Source organism: Macrobrachium nipponense, chromosome 8 (assembly GCF_015104395.2).
Source record: "Macrobrachium nipponense isolate FS-2020 chromosome 8, ASM1510439v2, whole genome shotgun sequence".
NCBI lineage: Eukaryota > Metazoa > Arthropoda > Malacostraca > Decapoda > Palaemonidae > Macrobrachium > Macrobrachium nipponense.
Window position 1 is genome coordinate 14,920,548 of NC_087203.1, and position 13,202 is coordinate 14,933,749.

Below are 13,202 nucleotides of genomic sequence, written 5' to 3' on the forward strand. Positions count from 1 at the left end.
ATCATTGATGGTTCGGGTTTTGGTCAATGCACTGTCAACCAAAAGTTCTAACTTTTGCAGACTATGCAGCTCTTGACACTCTGCCATGAATTAGTGCCTAAACTAATGCATAAAAGTCAACACATATTTCTTTGGTGTGTATAGTTCATCAAGTCTGAAAGCAGACAAGGTCCAAAAGGGGACATGGGGGAAAATACAAGGTGACAGGAAGAACACCATTCCTTCAAACAGGCAAAACTTCTTGAGGCACAATGACAACAAGTCAAAGCTGTTTCACTTCCTGGCAGAAAATATTGCTCAGATGTCTGCACCAAACTTGGTTACTGTGACCAGGGGAACCCAAGCACTTGGCATTCACAAAGTCTACTTGAACTAGACAAATGTTCTCATAATGAGGCAGACAGCTGCATCTCTCTCCATGCCAGATATGCTGCAGGACAGGGGAATAAGTCTATCATGGTCAAAGCCAAAGACATAGATGTCCTTGTCATTAGCATGAGTGTGTTCCCAACTCTGCAAAGCATGGCTCTGCAGCAGCTGTGGCTCGCATTTGGCCAAAGACAGAGCCTTTGATGGATTGGCATTCATAACCTGTACAACAATGTTGGTCAAGAAAAGGCCTATGGCATGCTGTTCTTTCATACATTTACAGGTTGTGATGGGGTCTCAGGCTTTAAACATAAAGGAAAGAGAACAGCATGACAGACATAGGGCATTTTTCCAGAGGCCAATTCAGTTTTTTCCGAACTCAGCAAGTACCCTCAATAATTGAAGATGGTACTTTGAAAATTCTGGAGAAGTTAGTGGTCCTCATGTATGCCATGTCAAGCACTGCTGACAATGTGGATAAGGCCAGACTTGACTTGTTTGCCAGAAAGCAGAGACCATACAAAGCCATTCCTCCAACCAGAGCAGCTATACTTCAACACACCAAACAATCAGCATATCAGGCAGGTTGTGTAAGAGTTCAAGCAATTCTGCGCCAGCCAGGAGCACAGAGTCCAAGCTGACTGGTGTTGGGATATGATTGGCAAAGACTGGAAAGTGTTCTGGACAGCCAACTCCCCCATTGGAGAGAGTTGTGAACAGCTTACAAATTATGGCTGCAAGTCTGGTTGATGTGGCAGGTGCAAATGCTACAGGCTTGGGCTTACATGCACAGCTTTGTGTAGCTTCAAATGTGAGGTGTAATCATAATGAGAGGTGTAACTATAATGTTGCAAATGATGCTTCAGATCTGAATGAGAATTTCGTCACACTAAAAGGTGACTTGCGTTCATTTCAAGTTTAAAAGGACACTGAGACAGTGTTTAGACATAGATAAGATACTTTGTTATCATACTACATTACAGTCTTGTGCTTGTATAGTTTTCATTAGCATTATGAAATCCCTTTCCAATATGTAATATTGATAATTCCAATAGAATGCTACAAACAGATTCTCTGGGCTCAAAAATGTAGGTATAGACAAAATTTTCATGTGTATTTTTCTTAGTTGCAGAGTTAAAGAAAATATTTCATGGCCGCCATTTTGTACACTAGCTTCATCACAATGGAGAATATAGTAGTAGAATATCTGGTGATACCTTCAATCAACCCTTCTACCCAGGAAGACATCTGAATAATGATTGTTATATCTATTTCAACAATGATTTACTCAGTGTCAGAAATCGAAACAACTAGCAGCCATCCTGAAAAGTCTTGCGAGGACACCCAGATATTTCAAAAGAGTGGGCTAAAATGAGCACTTGTGCCAAATTTCATGCTTGTATCACAAACTGAAGTATTTTTCTACTTATCTGCTGCACTACATGTTATGTCCATCTACCTAATTATAAAATCAAGGATGCTTCTCAGCATTGCGTTTCAGTAATTGCCAGAGAACACAAGAATTCATTCACCTTGGTACATTAAAGGTCAAGGTTGGACATATTCATTAAAACTTAGCTGTTTATTACCATGATAAAATGCTTAGAGGCGCCAGTGATATATAAAATGTTCCTAATTGATCTGCTACATCACTATAAATGCGTGTGGGCTCCTTTATTGGCTGGAAACATTCAGAAAACTTTAAAAAGAATTCTAGAGATGAGTATCATTGGTAACCAGTAGCATTTAAAGCAAATAACTTTTATGCTTAATATTTAATTCACCAGAAGTAACGAAGAAGTCTTGCAGTTAAAGCATTATTCAAACTAGTTTTTTTCTATGACAATCTGATGTCGCATAATTACTACTGGTTCTGTGATAGTCTATAAATAGGGAGCCCCGCTTTTAAAAAAAATCCTTACCTATGCATTTGGTAAGTGCACTTGTATAGTGAGATAACGGTAGGATCATTATATCTTAAAATAATTTTACTTTCCTTACACCTATTTCTAAACACACAAGTTTCTGATAAAAAAAATTAATCAACTTGATACTGAAGGATAAATGTATCTTAATTATTAAAACATAAATTTTAAAAAAATCACCAGATTAAGGCTCAGTTCAATAATGACAAAGAATTTAACAGGAATTAACATATATATGACAAAAAAGTTTTCCAAGGCACAATAGAAGAGTCAACCTATCTTAAACAAAAAAAAGTATGCATCCTAAGCAGGGCTTATAGAATATAATGTATGAAAAAAGATCCACACAGAAATCTAAAACTTGTGTCTGCAGGTAAACAAGTCGTAGTGAAAGCAATATAATATAAAAGGCAAAACAAGGCCCATGGTGGTGGACCTGTGACTACCACCTCAGTTGTGTGGGGATGGGTGGGGGGTGAGGGACTGATGAAGGATGTTAAATGAGAATTAGGAAAGCGGATACTTAAAATATAATTAAGCACAGAAGAAAGCCTTTACTTGTTCTGTATCAAGCATTTCTTGCTCGCTAATTAGCCTGCCAAAAACATGACATACCCCTTCAAATGGCACTAAAAGATGATAGTGTGCTGGGATTTGAATTCAAGAGGGCAGTTCCTACAGAAGACTGTTTCAAGTAAAGTTACTAAATCTATACCAACTCCTAAGTTTGAGAGCATGGTTATATAGTCACTAAATAGTAGTAGGCAAGTAATATTTGACAGAGTTTTAATCACTGCCAACAAATAATGACAAGATGCCGAGTTCAGTTTAGAGAAGTTTGACCTATTGATATATTTCTAGTACTAAACAAAGCAGCGCTTCTTACATTCAGTGGAAAATTTACTTCTTAATTTAAATCATAGAAATATAGCCGTCAGTAGTCGTTTCGTTGAATAACATATATATTAAACGCGTAAGCAGGCATACATTAGGTAGCATGTTTTGAAAACTTATGTTCTGGATGGATTTGTGTACATAAAATTAATATTTCTTGTTTGTATGACATTATGCATACAGCTTGTTGAGTGGTTTACCAATGTTAGTAGTTTCAGTGGCGATAATTCATCAGCATTCAAGACAATTTGAATAAATACTATACTGAAAATGTTTTTGAGATCCAACGTACAAAAACAATTCTCCGGAACTGAAATATCTCCATGAGGTTAATAACCAGAATGAAAATGGAGTGGATGACAAGTATTGTTATACATGACCAGACAGGTCATGTATAATTCGTTACCACAAAAACAGATTCTGGGGCAATATGACTCTACAGTGTTGCAGTAATGAGTTATAAATTAGGGCATGGGACCTGCATAAAACTTTCCACAAAGAATCAACACACAGGTGTGTGCGCGTGTGTGCATCTCGTTCAATAATACAATTCAAAGTTTTGTACCAATCTAAAGTGATATAGACGGCAGTTCGCGTAGTATAGTTTTGAACAAAAAATAAGGAGGAATTAATGTGTAAGCAACATTATACGCAAGTTCCTGAACAAAAGCCTCCGCCAATAGTGCTAATTAGCATAAACAAAAGGTACCCAATATATTCCTTGGAGAGCTTGATGACTCATATTTTGTGCACACTCAGTTCCGGTGGGCTTCAATTATAATCTCAACATCCCTACTCAGGGATGGACCGATCACCTGAGGTTGAGATAATGTGATTAAGAATGTAATTTTTCTGTACTTAAATAATATGGCAGAAGAGGAACAGAAAAACTGATAAAGATGGGTTTCGATTGATGCCTAAAATTGTAGCAAAGGTAAAGATGATTAACTGGAACAGTTTTATGCAGGTCCCCTGATCTGATTATTGCGCATCCCTACAACATTAACTGGTCATATCGCCCCAGAATCTTGGTTTTTGTGGCAACATAAATTATACATGACCAGACGTACTTCCTTTCAGTATTACAACATTGCTTTGTGTGTGTATATATATATATATATATATATATATATATATATATATATATATATATATATATATATATATATATATAGATATATATATATATTACATATATATCATTATATAAACAGCTTCAGCAGGGTTCAACACACATCAAAAAGGGCCATATTTATTAACAGAGACGTTTCGCACATTATCTATGTGCATCCTCAATCTGCAAGAACAACATAAAATGTTAAAGTTTAAAAAAAATAAATTTCTACAGAAAAAATTAAGCTGAGAAAAAAAATATTTACAAAAATTAAAATTAATACAAATTAAAAGGTATATAGTAAAAAAGGATCCAATTCTCATCAAACCATCCAAAGGAGAAGGAGAAGAACGAATGACCAAAACTTGACACCGACCTACGACTTCAGTTATGCAAGATAAAGAGGAGAAGCGGAAACATTAGAATTCAAAGAAGGAACAAGCCGTTTGATGTATAAGGACTCAAGGGTAGTTAAGTAATTGCTATGGCTTGTTCCACCAATAATAGAGAAGTGCTTTTTATTTATTTCCATTTTGCATATGGAGGCATGATTCTTTATATTAGAAAATTCTGGTTTGATTAATTTTTTACCCGTTCTAAAGCTGTATCCCACATGGCTACGGTATCTCATCTGCAGTAACCTACGGCTTCATCCAACATAAATACCGGGGCATCCCGGCACTTGAATTTATAAACAAGGTCTGCAGTTTGTCTTTATAGCCGAAGAATACACCAATCTTGAGTGGATTGATTGGAATTAAATGCATTTTAAGGAAGCCAAATTAATTTTCGATTATTTGTTTAAGTTTGGCAGAAAACTTGTCGTCAGAGATTAATGGGATAGTGGTATATACATTTTTCTTTAAGCCATTATAAGAGGGCATCGGATTGGAGAAATCTCGTGACAGCAGTCCGTTAATGACTTGATATGCCAGTTTTTCAAGATAGGAATCCTGTAACAAAAATTTGACTAAAAATAATATCTCATTGTGAAAGAGAGACCAATGTGCGAAACGTCTCTTGTTAATAAATATGGCCCTTTTTGATGTGTTTGTTGGACCCTGCTGAATGCTGTTTGATATCTTCTCCTGGAATCCTTTTATATATATATATATATATATATATATATATATATATTATATATATATATATATATATATATATATATATATATATATATATATATATATATATATATATGTGTGTGTGTGTGTGTGTGTGTGTATACACACACACACATATATATATATATGTAGTATACATGTATATTATATACATTATCATGAATCTCCTTTGCTTTTGCCATTCAATTAGAGTAAAATGGGGAGTGGAACAAGCACAACATAGATTTAGTCAAATAACTGGCATTTAGCACACGATCAAGTCTAAGCTTAGAACATTTGCTTTTTAAGGCAACTTAAAACTTGCTTGAGCTGCAAACATTGCTGCCTGACATTTATTGGACGAGTAATTTGACATTTCTAATTTTTCAGGATGAAACGAGTGCTTCATTTTATCCAAGAACTTGCCGAGACCTTTTCACAATGCACAATTTTTCTTAGGTACTTTTACTAAAAACATACTCTCTCACTTTGTTTGCATGTGTAGCTGTATGAAAAAGTGTTTTATTTAATCCTCCTATCAGAAGGATTATTTTCTTTCAGATTAATGAAATTTTTTTCTGGTTCTGTTACACGGAATTCTGTCATTTTCCTGCCACGTCTTCTATACCAACTGTTACGCTGTTGTTCTCAAAAGGATCGTAATAATTACTTTTTAAATAAATATACTTTACTTAACAGCCTAACAAGGCGGTAGTTTTCAGATGCAATATAATGCTTTCTTGACGTTTTTATTTAATGTTTATTCTAAATGAGGTGTTCAATAAAATATGCCGTCAGTGAAAACTACAGGGAAATTTACTTTCTAAGTTCGGTTTCCCTCACGGAAATCATAGTACCATCCACTGATGCACGACAATAAGCCCTCTTATTTACAAAAGCACGAAAAATAACATGTATTTGTCTCTGGAGCAATTTAGCACCGCATTTTGATGAACGAAGGTACACGGCTAGATCAAACTTGAAAGCAATTATGTTTTCCCAAAGTCAACTATTTGGTAATTATCCTCATTGGTATATGCCCCAAAACACTTAGTATGGAATTCGTCAGTCTTTAAAAAGTGATTTCCGTTTTCCTGATATTCTGTCCTCTGATTTTGGAATACTGAATCTCTACTAGAATTAGTATCTATCCAGAATGGGAAGTAAGGTACTGGATATAGGGCGAGCATCTCTCAATTCAATAAATTTACCAAGATTTCATTTTCATTACTATCAGATGAAGAAGTTTGCAATCCTTTCATACCATTTTATTTACGCAGAGCGAAAGATGTTTTATAATATTGGTAAATGTAAGTTAACTGCAATATATACACAAGAATTTGATTCGCATCATTACTCGAATTGTCTAAACAATGAATTGTTGACATGCAATGTAATTTTAAGGTTTTTAGAATTCCAAGACATTTTATATCGTATTTTCAGCATTTAACACGCTAAAAACGTTCTTAGTTTCCTGGAAATATTCTAAACCAATATATCCACAGACTGTTAGTAAAATATCGCTGAATCGTTAGTTACCCTATTTGCTTAGAAGGAACGAATGATCCAAACAGCCTTATTCTCTAACATTCTTAACCAGACGTTTCTCAGAGTCTCCTCTATAGAATAACCTTAAGATTGATCAAGGGTTCAGATTTGAATTCCCATAATCTCTCTCTCTCTCTCTCTCTCTCCCTCCGAGTGAATCCTACTAATGTACTTCCCTTTCGAGTCGAGACACTTGTGTTTGCTTATGATGAATTGCTATGACATCTGCTGACTAATTGCCCCTCGCTCACCACAACTGGCTCCTACAGTTAAGCCTAGCAGTCAAAAATGTACATCATATCAAAACTGTTCCTTAATGGCGCCTTATCATTAGCGGCCCTGGAACGCCGACGGATGGATACGCCTACTATGAGATTCACAGCCGGTGTCCCGGTGTTTTTCCGGAATAAAATTTTATCAACGTACCTGACAAAGAGAACACTTTGTCACAGGGTATCTCACATCCCTACCTAATTTTTGACTGTATTCTGTATTACGAAAGTTGCATGACTTTGGTACTTATAAGACTGACTTCTTTTAGACATCGTCAGCAAATTCAGAGGAATGCCTTTGGAAGATATAATAACGCAACATATGACGTCATTAACTTTCCTCCTTCTCGATGGATGATTGGCTATTCATGAAAAAGTCTCCACCTCTGGCAACAATAAAATACAACCAATACTCCTTGTTTACACTTTGAAGTAGTAGTAGTAGTAGTAGTAGTAGTAGTAGTAGTAGTAGTAGTTAGTAGTAGAGTAGTAGTAGTAGTAGTAGTAGTAGTAGTAGTAGTAGTAGTATATAGGATTTATGTAATGGGGTCGAGTGCTAGAATCCTTGAAGAAAAGGGTTTCCACAAGTAATCCGAGAAATTACTTTCTATCACTTTCTCCATTGAAAAATTAACTAATTAAAAATAAATTAACAAAGTGAAGAAAAGTTTGGCATATTTTACTAAGAAATCAACAACTATTGCTTTATAGAGCATATATAATTATCTTTCTGCACCTTATGGAAGTCAACAAACGACGAAAACTTGGTAGCCTTGGATGTCCGGGATGTACTCTTTACCCAAAAAAGGGCCCTATTATTCATTTACCTGTTCAAGCTTACGTAGGGTTTGCCACGGGCCTCCTCACTTCTAAACAATTGTGCAAGTCGAATCACAAAAGCTGTCCTGCAACCACGGGGACAATGACTTATCATAGCCGCCAGTCTTGAAGCCTTGACAAGGCACGAATATTCAATCAGAATTTCAGAGACAGCTGTTTGTCGTCATCACCTTGTGGGAGGAGTCTTGGCGTCGTATTATGTTTACGTCACGTCTAACTTTGAACCTATACATTAGAGTGTTCCGCCAATGGCTTCGGCTGCTTTATTTTGCTCTTATGAATATACATTTTTTCTAATATAAGTATTAAAGAATGCTGCCCTAAATCTGGTAGGGATGTAAAGTATACTATGGCTAAGTAATATCTTTGTCAAATGCACAGAAAACAAGTTGTTCCGGAAAAACACCGGGGACAAAGGCTCTGAATCTCATAATAAGTAGTAATTTTTTCTTAATGGTAATTTTTCAGCAGTGAACCCATGGATATTTTACTAATTTTGAAATCGTGTATTTTCGTGCAGTATAATATATATGTATGTATAAATCAGAAGGCGTTGAAGAATTCAGCATTAGACATATGTCACTTTATTCGTATCGCGACGTTGCGAGACCAATGTCTCATCATCCAGGCTAAAATAAAAGAAAAAACTGATAAACAATACAGCATGTAAATTATTGTATATCAGTTCTTTATCTTTTATTTTAGCCTGGATGATGAGACATTGGTCTCGAAACGTCGCGATACGAATAAAGTGACATATGTTTAATGCTGTCTCCTTCAACGCCTTCTGATTTGTACTGCATAGGAAGAGACATAACCATCATGTGAATTATGTATGTATATATATATATTTATATATTATATATATATATATATATATATAATTAATATATAATATATATAATTATATATATGTGTGTGTGTGTGTACATATATATATATATATATATAATATATATATATATATATATATATTATGTGTCTATATATATATATATATATATTATATATAATATAGTTATATTATAATATGTACAATATATATCTATATATATATGTACATATATATATAACTGTACATATATATAATGTACTATATATATAATAATATATAGATATATATATATATCTATATATATATATATATATATATATATATATATAATACATATATATGTAAACATATAATATATGTACATATAATATATATAATATAATATATATATATATTATATATATATATATATGTACAGTATATATATATATATATATATATAGATATTTATACTTATATACTGTATATATATATATATATGTATATCTTAAATTAATTGTATAATGTTCTGTCTTTATATGAATATATGTGAATATATGTATATATATGTATATGTATGTATGTATATATATATATATATATATATATATATATATATATACATATATATATATATATATATATATATATATATATATATATATATATATATATATATATATATATATATCCGACGCAGTCGTAGGCGTTAATAATGATGAGATGATGATGATGATCATGAAAAATTCCAAGTTCTCAAATTTTCATCTATAGGTGGGGGCCAGTGTTTTCCCGTTGGTTTCAAATGTTAATTTTTGGCCACTGGTTGGACTGTGTTTTGGAAAGGCTTAACTCACAAAAAAATTTTGTTGCCATTTTTTCGGCGATTTCTGTATAGTTTTCTTACATATTTAAATTACAACCCAAATCATGCTCAGTAAATTTATTATATCATCACAAACTACATTCTGTGTACAAAGCAAAGACACCATTTATTGCTAAATTAATATAATAATTAAGAAATACACTCCTTTCAAAATTTGACTATAAATTGGAAACATAATGATCATTTTATAGATCAAAAATGTCTGATTTGATTTTTCCCTCCTGGTTCTCGTCAACTAATGCATAATAGTGGTTGTGTTCACAGTTAGAGTGAAGGATCTTCTTCTTCTTCATCTTCTTCAATCCCTGTGACCGACAGGAGCAGTGTGATGTGCAGCTGGTCTTGTTGCACCCACATTTAATGAGGTTTGTGACTGTTGCTAGAGCTGGAGGCTCCATTGATGGTACTGCTATGAGCTTATCCCCATCTTTCTTCCACCCATAGGCTGTTGCTGGTGGTAGCTGAGGGTGAGGAGTATCACACTGATGCAACACCATGGCCTGGTAATGTGCTCTGGCAATATCTTCATGTAATGCTCCTCGTGTCGGAGGTAATTTTTCAGCTTCCAATTGTTTCTTGGTGAAAAGCTTCCATCTGAGATCACCAACATCCACCAAAGTGCTACTAGGCTCATACAGCTGGCAAACAAATGTCTTGATGGCTCGTTCAGTATTGATGTCCAGCTCCTCGGACCTCCATAAAGCAGCAAAGGCGGATACCACTTTTATGGAGCATCTACTAAGTGCTTGCCAACAGATCAACTTCCCCTTGTCTGCAAATCTACCTGTAATGTCACCTACAGAGAGGCCAAACCCACGCAGGAATTCAAGGAGCTTCTTGCTTCTAGTGGACTGATGAACTGTAATACCAACTGAGAGCAATTGTGGTCATTCTAAACGTTGGCGGAATGGGGCATCTGATTATTTTGGCTTGTAAGTGACTTGGCACTTTGACTTGAAGCAACACATGATGTTCTAACTGATGGTCAGAGCCTCGCGATTAACGGTGGCAGAACGGACTGTCAGTTTTAATTTTTGCAGCTGGTCCTGCAACCAACCAGTGGATGAAGGCATAGAGTACAGTTGGCACATGTTGTTCAGCATCTTCATTGGTCAGTTCTCCCTTGAATTCCCATGGGTGCCTGTTCTTATCAATAATGGCAGCTCGAAGTAGAGAAGCACTTTCAAACAGTTGTTTAATGTCACTTTCGGTAGGCTTTGCCACAGCATCTTCCACAGCAGCATCCTGGACAGTTGTTGTGAACATACGATCTGACTCATTCCGTCTTTTTGATTTCATAAAGTGGACATCTTCAATGTGAGAGGTGATCTTCTCCTTGATATCTCATGTAGATGGTTGTATATGTACACCATTGGATTAAGCATATCAGAGTAGGCAGACTTAAGGTCTGTCATAGTGAGAACTTCTCCAGCCTGGAGTAGGTTGCAAACTAGGCTGACAAACTCAATGTCTGAGACTACTTTGCCAACATTAGCTTCTTGTTGTGCATGCACTTTCTCTTCACTGCTGCTGTTTGTACCATGTTGGACATTCTTAACCCAGCATGAGAGATGGTACTTGACATCAATAGCACGAGCATCGTCCTCAGTGATGGCAGCACTTAGCTGCACCTTCCAAGTTTGATTCTTGCTTTCATCAACAGCCCTTTGGAATTGTTTTCCTGCACTGAACGTACACACCGCATGAAGCAGCTCCTTCCTGTCTCTTTGGCAGAAGAAACACAACTTTGCATTGTAAGGAGATGTTGCTGAGCGTGTAAAGGGAAGAGTTGCACACTCATCAGGCTTTGGTGCTCTTGTAGCTGCAGAAGAAGGCCATCCTCGCCTCTTCTGGAGCTGCTGACTCTCTCCTTCTTGGCAGGCCTTCTGGTATCGTGCCTTAGCTCTTTCAAGGTGACCACTGTGACAGGTAGAGCTATAATATTTTCGGTGTCATTTTGCTTTCAAGTCTTTCAGACCAGATGCAGTGTACCCATGTAATCGTCCACTGATCTGCACAAAGTCAGCATCTCCATACTTTCCTCTTTCATGCACAAACCAAAGGAACTTTGAGTAGGCTTCCTCTGATGGTTCAGACACCAGGTCACCATTGTCAGTTTCCGGCCATGGTTTCTTTTTGATACTAGGCTCCATCTTGTGTGATTGCTCCTACACTGTAATGGCCCATGCACTTCAATCTGCTACACACAAAATTAGGACCTCCTCTGGGGTGAATATATATCATACAAAAGTTTTCTGATGTGGATCATCATTGCATCTTCCTGGAGAGAAGAAAATTAGATCTCGGTATTACGTGCTGAATGGGGCATGGTTGCAGAGTTAAATAAGATGTTAGTTGGTGACCATAAACAGGGATACACAGGCATTCTGTAATGAAGACACTCTTAATTCAGACTGAATATATGTCAGAAACACTTCAGGAAACAAAAAGTAATATTCTGGCACCCCACACTGAAACAAAACGTGATTAATACCATGCACTGGGTTAAAATGTTCTTTCTGCTTTGGCACTGTGCTAAGGGTACATAAAGGTCCAGAGAAAAATATAGCTAATAATGCATTCATCATAGTTGCAAAAAATTAACATGCAAAACCAACGAGAATCCCAATCTGTTACGTTGGCCCCCACACTACTATGGGAAATTCTCTACATGGCGTTACTAAAACTTCAAGCTGCTTAACAAATAACTTCGTTTTGTTACCCACTGCTGTAATAAATGAGTCTCATGGACACTATTTCACGTGCTATCAAATAACAGCTGAATGTTGACTCTGGGTTAATTTCACCTTTCACTAAACGACTAATTGAAGGTGCAGTGCCAAAAGAACTGTCTTATTTCGGAAGGTAGCATCAAATAAACTGGATCTATTTCACAAGTAACCATTACTCTGAGTTCGTTTGTCACACCAAGAAAGGAAAGTCCTAAGGATGAACTCCTCACATGATGGCAATAAAAAATTCGCCCATAGACTCACTGCCAAAAACCGACTTCTTCACTGCCATGCTCAAGTGGCAGTGAAGAAGATTACACTCAAGAATTTTTCTTAGAACTTAAGGTTATACCTCAGCACTCCCTTTTGGGAAAGATAAGCTTTAGGCTTACTCTCCAGCTGGAAAGTATCCCAGTTTATCAATTACTTGTCAAATGAGTTTAATATTAATCATCAGAATCATTCCGTATGAAGCAAATGTACGAAAATACCTCCATTCCAGATACAAATTATATATCGGCGTTCATTTTTCTTAGTAACATGTCTGATAAAATCAATTAAACGTTTGTATACAAACACACCCACACATACATTCACACGTGCACATGCAGAAACTGATATTATAGTTTTTATTACATTTCGTGTAAAATTAATTTTCTTCTAATTCTTAAGTTTCTCTCACATAAAAGAGAACAAGTGTTTCCT